Source organism: Balaenoptera borealis, assembly GCF_965194805.1.
Source record: "Balaenoptera borealis genome assembly, chromosome: 2".
In the NCBI taxonomy this organism is placed as follows: Eukaryota; Metazoa; Chordata; class Mammalia; order Artiodactyla; family Balaenopteridae; genus Balaenoptera; species Balaenoptera borealis.
The window spans coordinates 64,596,820-64,619,496 of NC_138867.1; the positions used below are offsets into that span (position 1 = coordinate 64,596,820).

The 22,677-nt window shown below is 38.3% G+C and overlaps 1 protein-coding gene across 3 annotated transcripts in view; it reads right to left on the minus strand.

Moving 5' to 3' along the window:
* HOMER1 (homer scaffold protein 1) overlaps positions 1 to 22,677 on the minus strand; it is a 125,753-nt gene that overhangs the window by 96,425 nt on the left and 6,651 nt on the right. Inside the window, exon 1 of one of the 3 annotated variants that reach the window (XM_082378365.1) lies at positions 2,205 to 3,212. The exons of the other annotated variants lie outside the window; for them this stretch is intronic. The gene's annotated coding sequence lies outside the window, so the exon portion shown is untranslated. Of the gene's footprint in view, positions 1 to 2,204; positions 3,213 to 22,677 lie in introns of those variants that run through there. 3 annotated transcript variants of the gene reach the window in all.

The window sequence follows — 22,677 nt, forward strand, 5'->3', positions numbered from 1 at the left end:
TTAAGGTTGCCTCATCCAACTATTCAGTGACCATTTAGGAACCAGTTCTCTTCGGTTCTTCTATAAAAGTCTATAACCTGGATTCTGGACAAAGTGGTAAAATCTACTCTTAAATCTTTCCTACTCAAACATAGCCTCTCATCATGTGAAAAAGAGCTCTAGAGCCTCAATTGAATGCTCTTTTTGAGACATTTGAGAAAAAACAAGTTAGCCTTATTTCTCAAGAAGAGAGCAGTGGTCTTAACGGCAAGGGTACTACAGACAGCACATGAGCACAGCATGTTATCGTACAACAATTTTCCATCATGGTAATAAAAAAAAATCATATCAAAAATAAATATGGCTAGACTATGGAGAAAAATGCAACGTTTATATGAATTTATAAGCTAGGCCATAACACTTTTAAAAAAATCAACACCTTCCTATCCCCAGTATCCTAAATGCATTCACTTTTTTCTACTATTTTCTACTTTGGCAGAAATATCAAAAGTATTTGTTGAGTCATTTGTAGTGATGTGGATGCACCTAGAGTCTGTCATACAGAGTGAAGTCAGAAAGAAAAAAACAAATACCGTACATTAACACATATATATGGCATCTAGAAAAATGGTACCGATAAACCTAGTGGTCGGGCAGGAATCGAGACGCAGACGTAGAGAACAAACTTGTGGACATGGGAGGGGAAGGGGAGGGTGGGACGAATTGAGAGAGTAGCATTGACATATATACACTACCATGTGTAAAATAGGTAGCTAGTGAGAAGCTGCTGCATAGCACAAGGAGATCAGCTCGGTGCTTTGTGACCACCTAGAGGGGTGGGATGAGGAGGGTGGGAGGGAGGCCCAAGAGGGAGGGGATATAGGTATACATATAGCTGATTCACTTTGTTGTACAGCAGAAACTAACACAACATTGTAAAGCAATTATAATTTAATAAAGATAAAAAAAAAAAGAACCCTGCTAACTATTATAAATTCTCCAAGACTAAACCTTCCCTCCCCCTATATTATTAATAGAGTCAGAAGGCAAATTTCTGCTTATCGCAATTCCTTAGAAGAATGCCTTCACTGAATTAAGATTTAAAGTTCTCCCTTGAATCTCTTAACAGACTAACAACAAACTCCCTTTGGATCCCCATATTATTCAGTATTTCATATGACAGCGCTAGGGAAAATCTTGTCTGCTTGCTGTTATGCCGAAACAAGACTACAACTCAACACACTTCTCACTCATTTGTCAAGAAGCTCAGCCATGTTCTGTTTTCCACTAATACTGATCTTATCTCAGGTGCCTGCTGTATCTATTCATATTTCTTTTCAACACTGTATCTTTAGCCATCCTGTTTTACCTTGTTCCTGATTTTACAAATTACTGGAAATTCTCTGTAGTAACTGAAAGATTACAGAACTAATATAATAAAAACTGAATAGCTTAAACACTAGTTATTGAATTTTAAAAAGTAATAGTGACAAAAAAGTTGAGTTTTTAACCTTCTACAGTTGGAATGATGTAACATCTTAACCGTTTCCCTTTTATAAATCAATAAGCATACAACTTCCATCATTTGTGCCAAAGGAAGAGATCCGTAGATTGGATAATTCAAACTAAGAAATTCAAATATGCCGCTCTTAAGCCTGAAAACAAAAGCTTAAACTTACAAAATGGATATGTGGTAAATTCTTTGGTTATAATTAACATTTTTGAGAGCTTACCATGTGGTCAGACACTGTTATAAGCACTACGCCTGTGTTATTTAATCCTCTCAACCTGTGCGAGGTAGTTACTATTAACCCTCTTTTGAGGATGAGGAACCTGGGGCATAGAGAGGGTATGTGATTTGCTCAAGATGACACATGGTAGAGCCAGCACACAAACACAGCCTGCCTCCAGAGCCCACATCTTTGTCCTATACTGACTCCTTGGATGGGAAAAGAATTCTTTTACCAGGTAAACCCGAGTTCACTGATGTAACCAAACTCTCGCATGGCCCTTGAGCTGAAATTTTGTTGACAGAAGTGGGATAGTATAGCTAGACAACTATGCCTACTATGCGTGTTAAGCACTGTTAAGAGTACTTAAGTGTTTTCATGGGACATATGTATGTGCACTGGCACCACTTACCTTTTACTTGTATTTTGAAGACAATTTGTATTATAACACTTTATTGGAATGATAGTGTGGTTTGGAAGAATCCAAAAACTTACTTTTAGTCATGCCAATTATCATAGTTCTTGAGCTTTCCTTCTGCAAGGGAAGATAACTCTCTGATCTGTATTTTGATACAGTGATTTCACCTCTGTAACAAAATACAATAATAACAACAACAATAACAATAATAGTGTTAGCCTGTCTGAGGTGAAAACATTGGTCTGAGACTAGAAGTTACTAATTCCAATGTATTTTATATCTGCTTCAGACATTAACTAGGTTTCAGCACACATGGCATTTCTGAAAAGGATTATATGACAGGAATAATACGCATATCTTGATGACAGAGGAGCTATACACTTGTGAAGATACCTTCTACTTTCTCCTTGTTGTTTTTCCTGCCTTGATTTGGTTTCTTTCTGGCAAAAAACATCTAAGAATTCAATTCTTCCAGCATTTTATTGAACACTTCACCTCTGATAAAGAAGTTTTTCCGGGAAAGTGTTTCCCTTCAGTTTTAAAAATGTAATTCCATAACTAGTTGTACTTTATACTTTCTGTAAAAGCTGTCTGAACCATTACAGGATTCCTACACACACATGCACGCACACACACACAGTCAGAAAGGTTAGATTCCATAAAAACAAGTTTTATAAAGTGGGCTATATGAACTACTTCAGGAAATACTTATCAATTATTTGAAAATGATGTGACTTTTAAACAGTCTTTTTCTTATCAATCATCACAACTAAGTATTTGTGACGTGGACATAGAAAAAAACATACTTCACTAGGTGAAACTGTAAATAATCAATGTAAAATGGGAGAGCAACAGAAGACTTCAATAAATTGACAGATCTTTTAAATGTAGGGCTGCAAATATACCATTTGAAAAATAGGATTTATTGATATCCTCTTTAAATGATTGTGGAAGGTTTAATAATTGCCCCCAAAGATATCCAGGTCCTAATACCCAGAACCTGTGAATGTTACCTTGTTGGTAAACAGGATTTTGCAGCTGTGATTAAGACTCCTTAGACGGAGAGATTCTTCTGGATTATGCTGGTGGACCCGAAATGTAATCACAAGTGTCCTTATAAGAAGGTGGCAGAGGGAGATTTAAGTGAAGAAGAAGCTTATGTGACAAAAGGAGAAGAGTCAGGGAGATTGGAAGATGCTACACTGATGGCTTTGAAATGGAAGAAGAGGCCATGAACCATGAATACAAGGAATGCAGCTCTAGAAAGTGGAAAAGGCAAGGAGACCATTCTCCCCTAGAGCTTCCTGAGGGACTGCAGCCCTGCTGACACCTTGGTTTCATCCCTGTGAAACTGATTTTGGACTTCTGACATCTAGAACTGTAAGAGAATAAATGTGTGTTATCTTAGTACCAACTTGGTGGTAATTTGTTACAGCAGACATAGGAAACTAATACACTAATAGACGGTACAAATCTTCAGTTAAAATCTATTAACCCTCTGCCATTTATAGAATTAATTTATTCTAAACTATGTTAAAAATAAGTTTCTCATCATATATCTCAAATAATATGTTTACTTAATAGGGATAGAATAACTGAAAAAAAATAGCATAAAATCTTAATAGAAGCAAATTTGAATGTATTAAAGCAATTTTAGGCAAGTTGTTTGCCAACTGGGTATTTTCAACTGCGGGTAATTTGATGAAAATTAAAGCTCAAGAATAACTCTTGCCATGGGAAGAGTTACAATAATTGTTCAACAGTAACAAGAGTAGTTGAGTAGTGACTATTTTTCTCCCATTTCAAACCAACATGTGATTCAAAAGCAGCACTGTTGCAAAATGAAACAGCTAAAAGGAGAAAAGGTAGAGGAAGAAAGTAACATTTTGTTGAATTCCTATTACATGTAAATACCTTATATAAATTCTCATTTCCATCTCAAAACAACTCTAAGATATAAAAGAAGTTAGATTAAAAACAAACAAACAAACAAAAAAGGACTTGGAGGAGGGGATAGTTTAAATAATTGGCCAAAGGTCACAGCCAGTACTGGTATCTCTAGGATTCAAATCCAAGACCAACTGCAAAGCCCAGGACTTTTCACTACTTCCAAAGAAGAGAATGTTGTCTGGCAATGAAAACTAGACTTAAGTTTCTTTCTTCTTCATTTTTGAATTACTGACTGACTGATTCAAAATCTCATAGGTTATAAATCTTTGTTATTGTCATGCTAACAAATACATTTTACTTCCTCATTCCCTCTGAGATGAGCGTTATAACTATACAAGTTATTATCTCCATATAAATATTAGAAAATATCCTGCTTTTTTCACTAGGCCCTTCTACAAGAATATTTAAAATACAAAAATATTCAGCACTCAATAAACTAGAATTCTAAATATCTAACACTCAGAGAATTAAATCCATAAAGAACAGAAAAATCAGTCAACAGAAAGAGACCCAGAAATGACACAGATGATAGGACTAGTAGACAAGGACATTAAGATAGTTATTATAATGATAGTCCACATGTTCAAGAAGGCAGAGAAAAGCATAAGCATTTTAGGGAGAGACTTGAAGATATATAAAAGCCCCAAATCAGTTTTCTGGAGATGAAAAACATACTGGATGAAATTAACAGCAAATTAAACACTGCTGAAGAAAAGAAAACTAATTTGAAGATACAGAAATAGAAACTACTCAAAATAAAGCACAGAGGAAAAGAACACAAAAATAGAGTATCAATGTAATTATTATGGAACAACTTCAAGTAGCCTAATATACATGCAATTGAAATCCTCAAAGATGGGAAGAATGGAAAAAAATATTTGAAGAAATTACGGTTGGAAAATTTACAAACTGGAAAATATCCTAAAGCCACAAACCCAAAAAGCTTGACAAATGTGAAGCACAAAGAAACATGAAAAAAAACTACACCAAGGGACATCATAATTAAATTGCTTAAAACCAATGATAAAGAGAAAATCTTAAACACAATCTCAGGATTGTGGGGCACATTACATACAGAGGAACAAAGAGAAAAATGATAGCAGACTTCTCATTGGAAACAACACAAGCCAGAAGACAGTGAAACAACATCTTAAAAGTATGAAAAGAAAAACTCATCAAGAATTCTCTACCCAGTAAAAACATATTTCAAAAATGAAAGTGAATTTAGGGTGATGAAAATATCTTAGAACTAGACAGAGGCGATGTTTACATAACCTCGTGAATGTGCTAAATGCTATATGCTTTAAAATAGTTAATGGTTACTTTCACGTTACATGAATTTTACCTCAAAAAAAAAAAAAAAAACCTTTAAAAAAATGAGGGTGAAATTATTTTCTCAAGACACACAAAAGCTGAAAGAATTCACCATTGGCAGACCTGTACTGTGGGACAATGTTAAAGGGAAGTTTTAGGTAGAAGAAAATGATACCTTATGGATATCAATATCTAGAGCTACTCAAAGGAATGAAGAGCACCAAAAATGGTAAATATGTGGGTAAATATAATGTGTTTTTCCTTATTTTAAAAATCTCTTTAAAAATAATTAAGGGACTTCCCTGGTGGCACAGTGGTTAAGAATCCACCTGCCAATGCAGGGGACATGGGTTCAATCCCTGGTCCAGGAGGATACCACATGCTGCGGAGCAACTAAGCTCGTGCGCCACAACTACTGAGCCTGCTCTCTAGAGCCCGCGAGCCACAACTACTGAACCTGCATGTCACAACTACTGAAGCCCGTGCACCTAGAGCCCATGCTCCGCAACAAGAGAAGTCACCGCAATGAGAAGCCCGCGCACTGCAACGAAGAGTAGGCCCTGCTCGCCATAACTAGAGAAAGCCCATGCGCAGCAACGAAGACCCAACGCAGCCAAAAATAGATAAATAAAATAAATTAAAAAAACATAATTGATTAAGTAAAAATAATAACAATTTATTTTGAGGGTTATGTTATTAGTAGAAGTAAAATGTATAACAATAGCACAAACACTATACTATTGTAAGGTTCTTATTATATGTGAAGAGATATAATACCACCTGAAGGTAGAGTGTGATGAGTTAAAAATACATACTATAAACACTAAAGAATCATTAAACAACAACAAAACATATTTAGAGGTATAGTTAGTAAGCCAACATAGTAAATAAAAGGAATTATAAAATATACTCAAGGAAGTATGCCAAAACAAGGCAAAAGAGCAAGAAGAGAGGGGAACAAAGAATAGATGGCACAAACTGCAAACAAGTAAGATGGTAGACTTAAACCCAAATAATATCAATAATCATATTAAATGTATATGGTCTAAACACCACAATTAAAAGGCAGAGATTGTCAGACTGGATATAAAGGAACACCTAACCATATGATGTTTATAAGAAAATCATTTTAAAAATCATTTAAAATATAAAGACACATGTAGGTTAAAAGTAAAGGTAATCATAAAGTCTACTCCCATCCCCAGATCGCAAGCTCCATGAGTTTGTTCACCCTTCTGTCTCTAACACTCAGCAACTGGCATGCTATGTTTATTAACTAATAAAAGCCTTTAGAATTTGTGAAAACTTCTGCCCCACCTAACCACTCCCAGGCCACAATATCTGAGGCACCAACAGCTGTTTTTCTTGCTGTTATCTATATCTCACTTCGAAAAGTCTATTCTCTCTTTCCTACCCAGTCTCCTGGGGGCTGAGAAACCTGGAACCTAATCTTGTTAGATCTGTGCCAAAAGTAAAAGAACACTGTTTCTGAGTGAGGGTCTGGTTAGCTTTTCTTGAATAAAGTACATCTATTTGGCTGCTCCCTGAGAGTAGTGAGTATTTCTTTGTCAGACCAGCTAGAAGCCTTTTGCCATGAACTGGATCCTAGAGGAATAGGGGAATAGAAAATAGACTTGTGGGTTTAGGTTTAAAAGTACAGGGAGAATAGTAGGAATTCAGCCGTTCAAACTGCTTCCTCCTCCTACCTCCTCTCCCTTACAAAATTTATATATGTGTTTCTCCTCTCTACCCCATCCTCACCCTAAGCTAACAGGAGATGAACTCTGAGGAGTTAAAGGACTGACTCCTGGTGTTTCTATATCTCTGTTCCTTTCTTCCAACAAAGTTTGGAATATGCTATTGCTAATGAAAATGTGATATATGATGCTTATATTTGTAAGTTACTAAGAATACATTTTAACATTTAAAGGATTCTATGCAAGGTACTGGGTATATAACAGGCCTTAACCTTCATGGACTTAAAGAGATAATTACCAACTGTGATCAGTATTGCCAAAGAAAATAGAGAGCTGTGGGAAAGAGAGTGCACATCAGGAATGGAGGAAGAGATTTAGATTGGATAGTTAGCTAAAGAGTGGGAATCGGAGTGATAATAGTGTTTCATAGGCTCAGACAATAGCATGTGTGTGACAAAATGCATTTTCCAAAGATGGCTGCAACAATAACTCCTGTCCCTCTTCCAGAACCATGTCATCCGCCTATCAGGAGGTGGAGTTTATGTCCACTTCCCTTAAATCTGAATAGACCTTTGTGATTGCTAGACCAAAACAATGAAGCCAAAGTGACACTGTATGACTTCTGAGACCAGGTTGTAATAGGCCATCTAGCTTTCAGCCTGGTTCTTGTAGGGCACTCACTCTTCAAACTTGACCACGATGCAGAAAGGAAAGCTAAACAGCCTGCGGAGAAGAACCAAGGTCCCTGGCTGAGTTCTCAGTCAAGAGCCAACACTATCTTGCCAACCATATGAATGACCCATTTAAAAGGAGATCTCGCAGCCCCCAGTTAAGCCACCCCAGACAGTGCCACATAGAGCAGATATGAGCTGTCCTCACCAAGCTCTACCCAACTTGCATACTGGTGAGCTAGATAAATGATACTGTTGTTTTAGGCCACTAAATTTTGAGTGGTTTGTTATGTAGCAAGAGATAATCAGAACAATGTGGATAGATCTTGAGGCTGGCAAGAGCTTGGCAGTTCCAGAAACTGAAAAATACAGTGTGGCTGCAACACAGAGAGAGAGATAACACCAGCACCAGCAACAACCAACAGTTAATATTTGGTATTTATTATTTTGTATGGCATTGTTTTGAGTGATTTATATGTATTACTTTATCATTAGAATCCTATTGCATATACTCTTAAAACACTGACTTTAACACATGCGGAAACCGAGGCACAGAGCAGTTAAATGACTTGCCCAAGATCACACACTCAGGCAGTCTACTACAAGAGCCTATGCTATGAACAAAGGCGTACTTCCACTCAAAGGACAGAATGGCATAACATGAGGTGTAGAAAGGCAGATCAAGCCCAGGTTATGCAGATCTTCACAGAATGGGTGGAAGTTCAGGTGTTAGTTTATGAGTAATGGGATACTACTGAAGAGTTTTAAGCAGGGTAGTACATGATCTAACTAATATTTAAAAGATCATTCTGTCTGCATGTGAAGAACAAATTAGAAGAAAGGCAATAATGTTTGACAGCAAGGTACTCCTTGAGAATAAAATTAGAAATAACTAAACTATAATGGTTTCACTGAAAGAATATAATTGATGGATCAAGTTGATAATACCGAGCCCCATGATCAACGTTAACATACAAAAAGAGAACTGCCAAAACACTGCTATTTGCCTTCTGGTATAATGCAACAGACAGGAAGTAAACCACAACCACCTATGACATATTCTTGGGGGAAAAATTTCAAACCTGAATCCAATCAAGCCTAGACCTAGCCACAAGTTTACCAAAGATAGGAGAACAGAGGAACAAGTGAAACAACACCGTGAGGATACTGCCTGCCAAATCCAGAATATGTAAAATTCTAGATGACAAATTTGATAAATAAACAGCAAGAAAGGGAGGATGCTGTTACAGATTAAAAGAAACCCAAGAAATGTATCAACCAAGTGCAATGTGTGAAACATGTCTGGAAGCTGATCTGAACAATTCAATGATTTTAAAAGACTGATGAGGTAATTGGGGAGCTCTGATCACTGATTAGATGTTAAGAAATTATTAGTGGGATTTTTTGGTATGATGATAGTACTGTACATATTTTTTAAAATAGTCCTATTTCTTAGTGATACATACTTAATATTTACAGGTAAAATTATATCATGTCTAGAATTTGCTTTAAAATAATGTGCAGAGGGACAGGCAGTATAGATGAAACAATATGTGCCATATGTTAATAACTGTTGAAGCTGGATGATGGATGCATAGGGGTTAATTATACAAATCTCTTTAGGTTTTTGTATGCTTAAAACTTTTCTTAATACAAAATTTAAATCTTAAAAATTTAGGAGTCTATCTAAGCTCCCCTAATCCAACCAAAGTGAGGCTGTAAACTCAGGCAGAAATGACAGGCTAATGACTAAGTATAAAACCTCTGGGGCTTCCCTGGTGGCGCAGTGGTTGAGAGTCGGCCTGCCAATGCAGGGGACACGGGTTCGAGCCCTGGTCTGGGAAGATCCCACATGCCGCGGAGCGACTGGGCCCGTGAGCCACAATTACTGAGCCTGCGCGTCTGGAGCCTGTGCTCCGCAACAAGAGAGGCCGCGATAGTGAGAGGCCCGCGCACCGCGATGAGGAGTGGCCCCCGCTTGCCGCAACTAGAGAAAGCCCTCGCACAGAGACGAAGACCCAACACAGCCATAAATAAATAAATAAATAAATTAAATAAACCCGAAGTTTAAAACAAAAAACAAAAAAAAACCCTCCAAGTGTTTTGCTTTTTCCTTCAAGAATATGCAACACAAAAGTAGATTACTCTGTAAGAACAGGTGATTCATGAGAGGTGATTAGGCAGTGCCCCTAGCACTCTCTGGGAGTGAGGGGGTCCCAACAATCCCAGTGGCAGGTGGATTCATGAGACTACTGTAGCACTAAACATCCAATCAATTACCTTTACTCATCAAGCAACCTCCTGATTGCAAGGGTTCCACTGTGGCATTTTTTTCTATGGGAGAGGATGTATTTCTAATGACTTATTAATAAATTGCCATTCCAGTTTATTTATCAGTCGTTTTTAAGTTTTCGTAGTGTAAATCAGTCCATAGAGCCCAAAATCAGACATCCTAAATAAATAACTAGTAAGCCAAAAAGCCCAGACTTTACAATCTGATAACCACACCAAAATATTGTCAACTTTTCACCACAGAACTTCCTCTATGTTATAAATCCTGCACATAGTAATAGAGCTATTACTAAAATCTGCACATTTATAATAAATAGAAAATAAATTTCAAAATGGAATAGTTACCATTTATTGAGTGGCTTTTAGTACATCAAACACTAGATCCTTTGGATACATTTTACTACCTAAATCTTCAATCTGGATGGAGCACATACTATTTCCATTTTACAGATGAAGAAAAGGATGTAAGTGACCTATTCAAGATCACAAAGCCAAGTTGAGGATGGAGCCAGAATTCAAACCTAGATTTGAGGCTAAACCAAAGAGCCTCTTAAATTGTTGTAGGCTAAATAGATTCTTGTGGGTTTTCATGGTTACCAGACCCAAAATATAATCTCTCTGAGTACATGTTTAATAATTTGAGTACCTAGTGAATACCAGGCATTCGGTTAAGAGCTGTGGGGAATATGCAAAGAGGAACCACATACATATCCTATTCTCAGAGAGGTTTCAACTAGAAAAAAATTTTTTCTAATAGAAGATAATTATGTAAGAGTACAAAGTGATAAATGCCACAGGAGAGGTAATATAAAGTGCTAAGAGGATTCAGAAAAGGGAGAGATTTCAAAATTTCAAAATACAAGAAATGTATAAACTTGTTAAACAACTGATTTTTAGGTTGGCTTGTACTAACTAATGGATGGTGTACTGAGTGGTGTATGTTTCTTTCTAGAGGAAAGAACACAAGGCCAAGCAATAGAAGGCTAGGCTCTACCACCATCTAACATTGGGACTTTGGGCAAAGCCCTCACCTGCTTCACTTAAAAATAACACAGATACCGACTTACAAGGTTATTTCTGCATCTGAAAACAAAGGGAAACAAAACATTAATTAAAAAAAAAAAAACAGGCAGAATATCTCTAAGGTTCTTTCCTCCATCTACATGAAAACTCTACTTGAAAAAGTTAATATACTACTTTAATTTTTAACTTATATTCAAGTTAGACCCAACATTCAGTTACTAAAAGAGGAAAAACAGGCCCTCTGGGGTCAAACAAGTATTTCAACTGCATAAATGCAACACTTTGACATGAACTGAAATTTCACTCTGCTGCTTAAAATCCTCCAGGGTCCTATGACCTCTGCAGACAGACCCATGGAGGGGACATACGAAGCCCCCTAGCATAACTTGACTTGTAGCCCCTAACAGTAACTGGCTAGGGAAGGAGACTATTTGCACCTTTATACTCAGCCTCTGGGGCAGCTAAAGGGTGTAGAGGAACATATTCTTGAACACCTGTTATGTACCAAGCAGTGCAGATACAATTTACATTAAAATGTGATCTCATGAGGACTGGAATTTTTGTCTATTATGTCCCCTGAAATATTCCCAGCACTTCAAAAAGTGCTGGGTGCACGGTGGACGCTCAATAAACATCTGTTACTTGAATTAATAGACAAGGCAGTCCCTGCCCTCATGACACTTATGGTCTAAACTAATGCTATCATAAGAATTTAGAAACATATTTTCAGGTAATAAGTATGAGTATGTTTTATTGTTTTGTTTTTTTACTTAACTTTTCCTATATTAAACTCTAATCTGAGTAATTTAATAATATCTGACTTTAAAGATTCTTGTAATTGGTGAACATGTCTAATAAGAAAGACCTAATCAGGTATTTAAATAATCTTCTGTAGACCTATTAAGGTGACCAACAAGATGGCTTAACTATACAGAAGAGTTTTCATAAAAACAGTTGTATGTGCATCTTATAAAATTAATTACAGTAGAATAGGTGATTATTCCTATCAAATGTAATATTTATGGCTGTGTTGGGTCTTCATTTCTGTGTGAGGGCTTTCTCTAGTTGTGGCAAGCGGGGGCCACTCCTCATCGCGGTGCGCGGGCCTCTCACTATCGCGGCCTCTCTTGTTGCGGAGCACAGGCTCCAGACGCGCAGGCTCAGTAATTGTGGCTCACGGGCCCAGTTGCTCCGCAGCATGTGGGATCTTCCCAGACCAGGGCTCGAACCCATGTCCCCTGCATTGGCAGGCAGATTCTCAACCACTGAGCCACCAGGGAAGCCCACATATAATATTTAAACCTCAACTTCCTTACTGAGAATTAATATTTTCATGGTTCCATCAAGGCCTCCCAAATCAGGATGTTTCAAGATAATCAGTGAAATTAGAACATTAAACAGCTTAAGTTCTTTGGATATAAAATACAGGAGGAAGGGGTTTTTTAATGGGTATTTTATTAGAAGGCGATAAAGTCTACAATCTTATCTTTGGCTTTCAGTAATACTAGAACTTAAAAAAATTTTTTCATGTTCTTTATTTATAAGTCAAAAAAACACAAAACTTAATTTTAATACCAGAAATGTAACTGTATAAAAACTCTAGTTATAATAACTGTGATTTATTAAGTAGTTCCTATTGCCACAATGTTTTAACAACTTGTTTATATGTGATCCTTTAACCTTCATAATTCTATCCCCATTTTACAGATGAGGAAACTGAGACATACAACACTTAAGTAACCTGCCCAAGATCACAGAGCTAAGAGGATCAACAATTTAAATGCAGCCACTGGCTGGTTCGAGAGACCTCATTTGACTTCTAAACTGCTCTGCCTGTATTATGCTATGCTATTCTATATCACAGCTAGAGCTTCTGCGGCCTAAATCCATCTCTCGATGTTAAATTAAAAAAAAAACAAACAAACTTTAAAAAATGGTGCCAGTCCCATCAATTTATAGCTTGATGGTGAAATTAAAGTTTATAGAACAAAAGATGAAGTAAAATTTATTTCACTTCAAAGTCTCTGTTTCTTAACTGATTCTAACTACTACAAAAAAAGAAAAATGCTGTTCAATTTGTTATTTAAGACATATTCCTCCAGTATGAAAGTCCCCATAAAAAATAAAATGCTATCCAAGCTGTCATGATAGTGAAATTAGAATTAGCCAAGGAGTACAGGTACTTTGAATGACTAGAAAGAAATCAAAGCCCACCCATCCAAGAAGACTAAGAATATTTACATTTATCAAGAGTAAGAAAGACAGGGTAAGTTAAAGTTGCAAAACTGCTTCCAAAATAGTAATACTGTACTGAGTTCTCAATAGGCATCAGAGCTATGTTCGAGTGCTTACGCCAATCAATTAACCTCTGTGACTTTCCCCAGTATGACAGAAGAAAAAATTCAGTAAAGGACCTCTCTGCACTCTGGTTCCCCATGAATGCATGTGTGTGTTGTGTGTGGCGTGTGTACAGGGCACAAGTCGGGGATGGGGAGATAAATAGTAAATGGAGCCCCAGAACTCAGGAGAGCTCCAGGACATGCCACAGGACTAGGCTCCAGGATGCTTCCCACAGAAAAGGCTTCAAATGTTAAGAAACTGGTGCCATTCTGGCAAACTTAATACTTACTAGGTTGGTTTCCTAAGATAAGAATGTTCTCTACAGAAGGAAAAGGGCCACTGGGGTGGGGAAAAGTGGCATATGAAAATAACTCTAAATAGAACACTACCAAAATTGGACATACCTCTTTTGTGCTTCGTTTTTAGCAGAATGGAGGCCAGGAAAGCCCTTCTAAGACACAGTTCTCTGCTCCTCAGGTACAGGAGCAACCTGGATTTAGACTGTTTCCACAACAGGAGCACCAAAACCTGTGGCTTTAACCTCAGGTGGGCCCTCCAAGCTCCTCACTGTTCATGGTCGGTAATCTTTCCCATTCTTCACCTCTCTTCCCAAGGCTCTGACCAACCTTCATCCTCTACACCAGGGGTCCCCAACGCCCGGGCCGCGGACCGGTACCGGTCCGTGGCCTGTTAGGAACCAGGCCACACAGCAGGAGGAGAGCGGTGGATGAGTGAGCGAAGCTTCATCTGCCGCGCCCCATCGCTCCGCAGCGCTCCCATTACTGCCCAAACCACATCCCTCCCCCAACCGCATGGAAAAACTGTCTTCCACAAAACCGGTCCCCCGTGCCAAAAAGGTTGGGGACTGCTGCTCTACATTCTCAGAAGATGGCCTTGTCTTTCATCATTTTCTAGAATACATGCCCATGAAGGCAAGACTCTTTGTTCACAGATGTAGCTCATATACTTAGAATAGTGCCTGACGCATAGCAGGCATTTAGAATAAATATTTGTTTATTACATGAATCAGGGAATGAATTGAGGAAATGGAGTCCCCCAGCTAAGGAACTCCCTCCCAGTCTCCTGCCCTTTAACCTACAAACTTAACCCAATCATATCCTTCCATACATACTTCCCTCCAGTCTACAAGGAAGATATGCCTCCTATTTAAGGTTAACTATTTCTCCTGTGCTCCAGATTGCATTCTCTCCCATCTCCTTTCTCAGTAATTATCCCTCTGTACTCTAATTTTTAAATACCCCTAGCTATGGACTCCTTTCTCAGGGCCTAAGAAGAATGCTTAGTCCCATTTTGAAAACAAAACCACAACAATTTCTTGAACTCTAGAGCTTGCTGAAGCTACACTCTATTTCAGAGAGGCTTAGTCTTAAAGGAAAAGCCTACACTTATGGTCCCTGCTTCCTCATCCTTCATTAGCACCATCACCCGGTGGCAATTTGGCTTCCATCCCAGGCTGCTCAAACTTCCCAAGGTAAGGTCGTGAAAGGACCACTACTTACCCAACCTAATAGATACTTTTTGCCTCATTTGATGTTTCTGCTACATTTGATCCTAGCTACTCATTTCTGGAAACTCCCTTTCTTGGCTTTTCGACACTGTTCTCTCACTGTTCTAGCCTGACAGCTCTCTCAGTTTCTTTGCTGCCCCTTAAATGACTATTCCCCCAGAGAGGCCTGATCTGCCCTTTTCTATAAATATCCTGAATGAGCTCACCCACATTCAAAGTTTCAACCACTACTTACATATTCTAATGACTCCCAAAACTCTATCATCAGCCTAGTTCTCTTTTCCTGAATACCAGACCTGGATACCCAACTATAAGACATTCCTACGTAGTTGGCCATAAATACATCAGTTTTTACTCAATTTGTCATCTCACCTCACTGCAAACTTGCTTTTCTCCTTGTTCCCTATCTCAACTAATGGCTGACCAAGCCAATCTCCTTACCCCTCTATATCAACAGAGTTCACTGTCAACGCCTATAGATAGTACTACTTAAATCTCTTTTGAATTCAGCCCATGTTCTACTCTACCTTAATTCAAGCCATTATTCTTGACTAAGCTGCTGCCATTAACCTATTAAACAATTAAATTTGAGGATCTCCAAGACCCCCACTCATTTCTCTCTCATATACACACACCCCTCCTCCAAGTCTAAAACTTCTTCCCATATTGTAACCTGAGTAGTTAATCTAAAACACGAGCGCGGTATTAACTATACCAGCTTAAAATTGTTCCTTTGCTCACCACTATGTAAAGCAATGGCCTCTAAAGTGGGGTACAGGAATAAGTTATTTTCTCCTCTTTCATTTCTATTTTTATGTTTTATAATATATATGTATGTGTGTTTACAAACACACAGTAGGACATGCAACTTATAAATATACACATATGAAGGAATATGCTCAACATCTTTCATTAATATGGGTGCCACAAAAACATGTGGAGACCACTAATCTACAGAAAGTACAATCCTCTAACATGACACAGCCATCATCTAGCCCTGGACTAACTTTCTAGCCAAATTTACTTTTATATTATATCTGAGTTATGCCAAACTACCTTAAACTTTCTAACTAGCATATGCCGCCTTTGAAGCTAGCTGTACCTTTGCCACTCCCCTCCCCAAAATACCCTAACAACCTCCTCACACATTTTCCCTCTCCTCACTGGCCCCCCCGGCCCTCATCAACTCTTGTTTGTTCTTCAATGCTCCAAACAAACATAACTGGCTACGTGAAGCTTTCTCTGACCTTCCCAGGTAGAGGTGGGCACTTCCCTCTCTGTGCTGGCAAATACAACATACATCTCTATTACAGCACTTAAGTCACAGTAATGTAATTTCTTGTTTACATGACTGTCTACTCATCTTTGTATTGCCAGCGCCTAGCGTGACTCATGACACAAATAAAGTGCTTAATGTTTGTTACAAGTGCTCAAGAGGCACAGTGCTAAGGAACAAACTGTAGCAACACCTTAGCTACCTGACACGTTGAGAGAGTAAGTGCTCTGCTTTGCTGCGGTTTGGGCTGATGATCAACTTTAACTTTTAAATTTTAAGATGTGGTTACATCATGCACTGAGTCTTCCGGTGAAATCAGAGAGATTTTTAGAAAGTCAACACTTCATCATCCACCAAATGCTAATCAATTAACCATCAACACTGTCAACACATTCTGAAAGATGCCCTATATAAATTCAAAAGCTAAGGCTCAGTGATTCCGGTCAAACATGGCAAATTAATTGCACACATATATCTCCCGTTCCTGAAACTACACTAAAATGAAAGTGAAGGGAAAAAGAAGGTATAAACCCATGAAACCAAAGAACAGAAGTGACTCCACTGTGTAATTTTAATACAATTTTGAAAGAAGTAATTTGGAAGAAGGAATAGTACGTGATTTGGCAAAGCCAAGGAAACTGTATAGTGCCTGCAAAAAGGGAACTAAAGAGTGAACAACTTGCTGGCCAGAATTCAGAGGCAAAGGAATTGCAGGAGAGGGTGTGAGGTATGGGACTGATACTGGGGAGTTGATCCAAAGTTTAAGTAACAGAACAATGAGAGTTCCCTTTCCCCCTTTCCCACCCTCCATAGTCAAGCAACTACCTTTACCAATAGCAGAAAACAAGGATGAAGCATTAAGAGAAAGGCTGCAAACCCTCCCCTTCATGGTTTTCAGTTTACAGCAGGTAATATGCCTCCTGGGTATATACCTTGCTCTCAGAATGCCAAGAGGTATATACATTGGAAGATTGTTCTCTAGAGTGAACAGTCTCAAAGAAAAGACCTACAATCTCAGAGAACAGATCTCTACTACTGACACCTGGAAATCACCCAAGAAAATGGCCTGTTCACCACCTAAATGCCTAACATGAAGCCTACCGGTGACAGGACTCACTGGGTCACAGAGAGCTTCTAACCAGCTTTTTAGTATCTTACTCTTACACACAGCTCAGGATTACCAGATATTCCAGGAAAGTTTCCATCATGAAAGAAGAAACTAAACAAACAAAAAAGGAACACAAAAGAAAATTTAGGGAACAGAAAACAAAACTTCAAAACACTATAAGTGTCCTCAAATCGATGACACATTGAGAAAGAAGACCTGGAAATTTAAAATTATGTGAAAATTAAAAATCCAATAAAAGTATTAGAAGATGAAGTCATGGAAATTTCCTTAGAAGGCAGGATAAAAAGAAAAAAACTGGTAGATAAGACAAAAAGAAGGTTACCATCCAACTAATAGGTCATAAAGAGAAAAAAATGTATGAAATGATATTTTTTAAAAATAGAAGAAAATCTCCCAAACTTAGGGAAGTTGACAGGCTGAAATGGTCCAGCAGTGACCAAAAGAACAATTAAAAAAAAAAAAAACAAAAAGCGCCACACCACATCATCGTGAAATTTTTGAACAGCAGAGGAAAAAAAATAAATCCTAAAACATTCCAAAGTGGGGTAAGAGTAACACGTGAAGGAATAGGAATCAGAAACAAGCAGGCTTCAACAGGAACACTGGAAACTAGAAGACAATAGATCAGTGCCTTCACAGTAATGAGAGAAAATTACTTCCTCTCTAGAGATCTAGCCTCAATTGAGGGGGAGGGCACTTTCACATATGTCTCAAAAAAGTTGTCTCCTACCTAGTCATTTTCAGGTAACTACAGGAAAAGGAGATTCAGTAAAACAAAAGGATAAGTGAAGAAAACAAACAGTGTCCAGGAAACAGGAGATATGATGCCTCCCCACCGCCCCCCAAAAAAATTAAGGGAAAGTCTAGTATGAGGACTATATAATATGCCTAAAGAGTAACCAGTCCATAGTGGAGCAGGAATGCAGAGGACTACAGATTTGTAAAAGTTAAAAAAAAACAAACAAAAAAAATGGACTGGTCATACTGACACTTGAGCATTTGGAAAATATCCATAGGTATTTGATGTGGTGCAGCAGGCAGAATTCTAAGATGGCCCCTAGATTACTGCCCCCTGGTGGGCATTTTCTGCATAAAACTCTCACCTTAAGTATGGGTAGAAGGGTTGAATACGATGGGATGTCACACAGGTAATTAGGTCACTAATCAGCTGACTTTCAACTAATCAAAAGGGAGGGTACCCTGGGTGGCCCTGACTTATTTAGGCGAGTCCTTTAGAAGAAGATGAAGCACCGGAGAGGGGCTCCTCCTGCTGGCCTTGAAGTCACAGTCACTTTGAGTTCTATAGCTGCAAGTAAATGAATTCAGCCAACAACCACGGGAGCTTTGAGGGAGATGCTGATCCACAGATAAGACTCTAGTCCCAACTGCCACCTTGACTGCTGCTGCCTTGTGAGACCCTGAGCAGAAGACCCTGTTAAGGTGCCTGGATTCCTGACTCACAGAAACTGAGATAAATGGGTGTTGTTTTAAAGCCACTAAAATTACGGTGATTTGTCACACAGCAACAGAAAACTAATACGATAGGATGTGGACAAACTTAAGGATAGCTAAACAGGATAAACAACTTAGAAGGAAATCATACTTCCTCCAAAAGCATAAAAACTTCAGGAGTCAGACTTCCCTGGTGGCACAGTGGTTAAGAATCCGCCTGCCAGTGCAGGGGACACGGGTTCGAGCCCTGGTCCAGGAAGATCCCACATGCTGCGGAGCAACTAAGCCCGTGCGCCACAACTACTGAGCCTGCGCTCCAGAACCCGCGAGCCACAACTACTGAGCCCGCGTGCCTAGAGCCCGTGCTCCGCAACAAGAGAAGCCCATGCACTGCAATGAAGAGTAGCCCCCGCTCGCCGCAACTAGAGAAAGACCGCATGCAGCAACGAAGACCCAATGCAGCCAAAAATAGAAATAAATTAAAATAAATTAAAAAAAAAAACAAAAAAAACTTCAGAAGTCAAAGCAGTGTCAGGTAGTTTCAAAATAATACATTCCGAAATGCCAGAAAGCAGACGTCACTCTGAAGAAAGGGGCGTTAACTGGTAAGTACTGCTGGAGGTAATCAGGTTTAAAGAGACAGAGATCAGTTTCAAGTTGTCCTGGATCTTTTAGCTTATAAACAGTAGATAAAAGGTTCAATCAGGGTTTCCCCCTTTAGTTCAAATTTATGATGTTTTGCAATTTGCAAGCAGAGAAAAGAAAGCTTCAAGAATCATCGAGGCTTCTGAATGGACAGAAGTTTCTCATACGTAAGCTTCGTTTTTCAAACGCCATGACTCTCTAAGGTCCTTGGACCAACATCAACATCACCTCAGAAGTTATTGGAACAGCAAATTCGTGGGCCTCACTTCCAGACCTACTGAATCAAAAACGTGGGTTGAAGTCCAGCAATCTGTGTTTTTAACAAGCCCTCCAGGTGATTCTGATGCAAGTTCAAATTTGAGAACCACTAATCTAGTGTGAATTTCTGCCGCTACCCTGCTATGCTCTGGTCTTCCTTCCTGAGTCAAGAGTTAAAGCATTTCCAAACCTACTGTATCCAACCTAGATCAAAGTATCACAGTCACTAACACATGGTAGGAGCTCAAAAAGTGTTTGCCAAATAAATAAGAGATTAGGATTCAGGTATATTTCTTTCACCAGAGGGTTTTTAGAACACTGGCTATGAATGCCTTCAGGCACAACATGCTCTCTTCACTTTCCCACAGTCCCCACCAATCCTTACTACCTTCTACCTTATATATTCACACATTTTTCTGCCCAGCCAATGATAGCATTAGAGTTTGGGACCTCTGGGGGAAAAGATTCAGAAAGAATAACAATTTTAAATCTGTATACAATATGGCCCAGCTGTCTCTTACGAATTCTAGGGAATCAAACAACTTACAGCTGTTGCATGATGATTCAGGAATTGTACTGTATGCTACAAGTGATCCTTCCACTTGTGGGTCTCATGGTCCAACATTAAGCTCTAGGAAAAGTGTTTCAAGATAACATCTTAAGCATTCTTTTTCTGGTCTGAAGTCTTCAGAGAAGTAGACCCTGCTTCCTCACATATTCTTGAGGCTCATGTGTCCAGTAACTACAAGAGCAGTTAACAGGGCTTTGACTGATGGAATTTACACTGTAGAATCAACTTTGGAAACTATACAAAACACATGTAATAACATTTCAATTCATTTATGAGAAAGACTTCAGTGTATTTAAAATATAATGCACTGAGCAGACAATGATTACGCTAAAATTAGAATGCACTTTCTTTCAGTACCATCTAAAAGGAAAACAACATACATTTAGTTAAAACTCACTATCAAGACACTAAGCTTACATTAAATTAGAATTTTTTTTTTTTTTAACTATAAGGGGTTAGAAACCCCCCCTGTATATGTGAGCATCCATTTAGGATCTCCTGAGCTAATGGTAGGAACCCCAAGGAGCTGGAGATATAGCACATGTTCTGCCCCTGCATAACCCCCCCTAGTCACATTTTCCCTTTGAGCTCTAGTTCCAAAAAAAGTGGGGATTAGTACTAACATTCTGAACTACTCTTTACACTTAAACAAGAAACTAGTTTTGCTATCATTGGTGTAATTACTTCTTTAGCCAATTTTGAAAAGAAAAATAAAATTTGAAATAAACAAGCTAAAATTGATACAAACACATAAGTATCTGTATATGTAGGAACAGTGACTGATCCTGGTAACTTTGTACTGTAGATATTAGTATTTTTTAATACCTTCACTCTTTAAACCCAAGAGAAGCTCTAAAACTTAATACATTAATCACAGAGAAACTTAAAGATTCAGAAAGACTCAACAAAATTTCACAATCGTATGTCCCAGAAATAAACATGGTAGCACTTTAATGAATTTCCTTCAAATCTTTTTATGCATGTACAGATGTATTTTATATAGTTGAGAATATACAGTTTTGCATCCTGGTTTCTAAACGACCACTGCACCATCTTTGAAAATATTTTTCAGGCTAGCTTCCTACCATATGACTAGCTTATAGTTTACCCACAGATCATACACTAATTACTCCAAATATACTAATATGCTACCAAGTAAAACTAAGTAGCAATATTGCCATTAATGTCTTATTACCCTCACATTAACATAGGCATAGCAATAAATATCAATTTAGCATTAAAAAATAGTAAATGAAAGCAACAATAAAAATAGACAACTAAAATCCTATATATTTTCAGTTGAGTAGGGAAAAAAGGCAGCCTGCAAGATCCAGAACTTTTTTTTTTAATCAACAGAACCTCAAGGAAGATGAGTTGAAGGGTGATTTGTGAGTCTTCCCATTCAGCTGAATGTATACAGATCCCTGGCAAAACTGAGTACACAAGAGTAGGTGGAATCCTCATTCTGTAAACATCTTGGGAGCTGGCAGGGTGATTAAGCAAAGCACATGAATTTTAATGTTAAAAGAGATTCATAACTACAGAGGACAGAAAACAGCAGTTTTACAAGATAAGCAAAAAGAAAGCACAGAAACGTAAAAGGATAAGCTAAGCACACTCAAATATTACAGTTGGTTCAAAATAATTGTCCTACCTAAGTTTAGTCATGTACAGACTTACCTTCCACAAAGGAACACGGACAGAAATTTTCTAATACGAGTACTTTGAGCTCTTTGATAGTCAAATCCACTTAAGAGAATTTCGTAGAGACCGTTATTAAGAGCCTAATGGGGGAAACTGAAAGTAACTAGGGCAGAAAATACCAACTCATAGAAAAGCCTTATTCAAAATAACCGTCTTAAACTTCATACTTAAATGAAACAGAAGGAAAGCAACACTACTTAAGTAAGATTGAGGCATGCTTAAATGTGAAGGTTAAAGGATCCAACAATTTACCAAGAAAATTTATCAGAAGAAGAATTGGTACATCCAACTTATACCCAACTGCTAGGAATCGGCATTTTCTGTACACTAAGAGTGGGGTCTAATTCCCCAGATCCCTTCAACTTACACCGCACATGTGAGCTCTGCTACAACCTAGGTGGTTAGGAAACACACTGTACAGTACTCAGAGAGATACGTACCAGAGCTGCGGCTCTCTATCTCCGCCCTCCTACTAAAGACAGGGACAAATGAGGAGCAAGCCCTTCTGTGGGCGGGGCAGGGGTCAAGGACACTCTCTTCCACAGCCCTCTGGACTCTGAGGCATGTGGACACATGGATCCAGATGTGCCCATAGACATGACATCATAAACATGACTTAAAACAACCTAATAAAGGAAAAAAAGCTGTTTGGTATCTGTGATCCCTCAGCACACTTTTTTGTTTGTGTTTAATTTCTGTC